The 1,650-nt window shown below is 44.1% G+C and overlaps 1 non-coding gene across 1 annotated transcript; it reads left to right on the top strand.

Annotated features, from left to right (window-relative positions):
• The first annotated feature begins 644 nt into the window (after positions 1 to 644).
• Positions 645 to 751, top strand: LOC120255281. Its single transcript, XR_005534954.1, has one exon. It is a non-coding gene; the product is annotated as a small nucleolar RNA R71 (small nucleolar RNA).
• Positions 752 to 1,650: the final 899 nt, after the last annotated feature.

Below are 1,650 nucleotides of genomic sequence, written 5' to 3'. Positions count from 1 at the left end.
TGATTGCGAAGTGTAGCCTCGACTGATTCAAACCTTGTATTTGCTGATTGAACAAATCTAGCCAAGTGCTTCTCCAAATCCGTCATTCGGGTTTCCAAAGCCCCGAAATTGCTTTTTCCACTTGAGGGGCTTGTTGTTGTTGTTGGGACCCCGATGGCCCCATGGTCTTCTGTGGTCCTTGATTACTCCATGAAAAAGTTGGGATGATTCTTCCAACCTCGAATTGTAGGTGTTGTCTGTATGGATTCCCTTGAGGTCTCATTCCATTACCTACAAAGTCGACATTCTCAACTGAAGAAACATCACCAATGACAATTTGGCAATCGGAGGAAGCATGTCCTCCACCACAACCGGTGCAATTGGTCACGACCGCCACTCTATTTGAAGCTATAAGATCTAGCTTCTTACTCAAACTCTCCACTTGGGCCGCCAATGAAGTTACCGCATCAATTTCATGGAGACCGGCCACCTTTTTCTTCTCTCTAGCGTTCCACTGGTAGCTATTTAACCCCATTTCCTCAATCAATTGACGAGCCTCGTCGGGGGTCTTGCTACCTAAGGTACCTCCTGCCGCCGCATCCAAGAGTTGCCTTGTACTCGGGTTCAAACCATTGCAGAAGGTTTGAACAATCATCCACTCCGGGAATCCGTGTTGCGGACACTTGCGCAGGAGTTCCTTGAACCTTTCCCATGTCTCAAATAGAGACTTCAATTCCAACTTCATAAAGGATGAGATCTCATTCCTAAGCTTTGCTGATTTTCCGGGAGGGAAATAACGGGCTAGAAAAGCTTCTACCATCTCCTCCCATGTAGTGATTGATGCCCTAGGTAATGAGTGTAGCCACTGCTTTGTTTTCCCCTTTAAGGAAAATGGGAAGGTTCATAATTTGATGGCATCATCCGTCACACTATTTATCTTCAGCATGTCACACACCTCGAGGAAGCTCTCTATGTGACTATTTGGATCCTCATCGGCCAAACCGTTGAATTGTGCGGATCGCTGCAAAGATATGGATGAATGCTCGGCTTTTAGCTCGAAAATTCGAGTAGTAATTAGGGGACGCACAATACTCGACTATGTCCCTAACACTCGAAGGTCCGCAAAATCGGATAGTGTCCGTTGTTGCTCATTTTGTTCTGCCATGTTGTCAGATCCTTCTACTTCCAAATCAGCTTGATTAGGGTCGTTCTTGTCATGGTGTTCTTTCCCTTTCCTTCAAGTGTACGTTCAAGCTCAAGGTCTCCTTCAATCAATATTGATGGATTCCCTCGGGTCATAACCTGAAGCTGCACAAAAAGTAAAGAAAAAGAAAATCAGAATGATGATAGAATAAGAAGTTATGAAATAGAATGAAGGGTAAATAGATAAAAAAACAAAGTTCAAAGTATCTCTAAACGCCTACTCCCCGGTAACGGCGCCAAAAACTTGACAAGATCCCCTTGCTTATATCCCGCAAGTGCACGGGTTTGTCGAAGTAATAATCCTGGGTGAGCGGGGTCGAATCCACAGGGAGTAGTGAGTAAAGACACTTAATTCGATTCTTAGCTATGTGGAGTATCAACAATGATAAGTGTGATAATGATTCAATTCTCAACAATTAAAAGCAACAAGTAAGAGAGCAAAAGTAAGGAGGAGGTAAGGCAATCGAT

This window comes from Dioscorea cayenensis, unplaced genomic scaffold, assembly GCF_009730915.1.
Source record: "Dioscorea cayenensis subsp. rotundata cultivar TDr96_F1 unplaced genomic scaffold, TDr96_F1_v2_PseudoChromosome.rev07_lg8_w22 25.fasta BLBR01000924.1, whole genome shotgun sequence".
Taxonomy (NCBI): Eukaryota; Viridiplantae; Streptophyta; class Magnoliopsida; order Dioscoreales; family Dioscoreaceae; genus Dioscorea; species Dioscorea cayenensis.
Note: the sequence above shows the minus strand (reverse complement) of the source record. Positions and strands in the feature narration are given on the sequence as shown.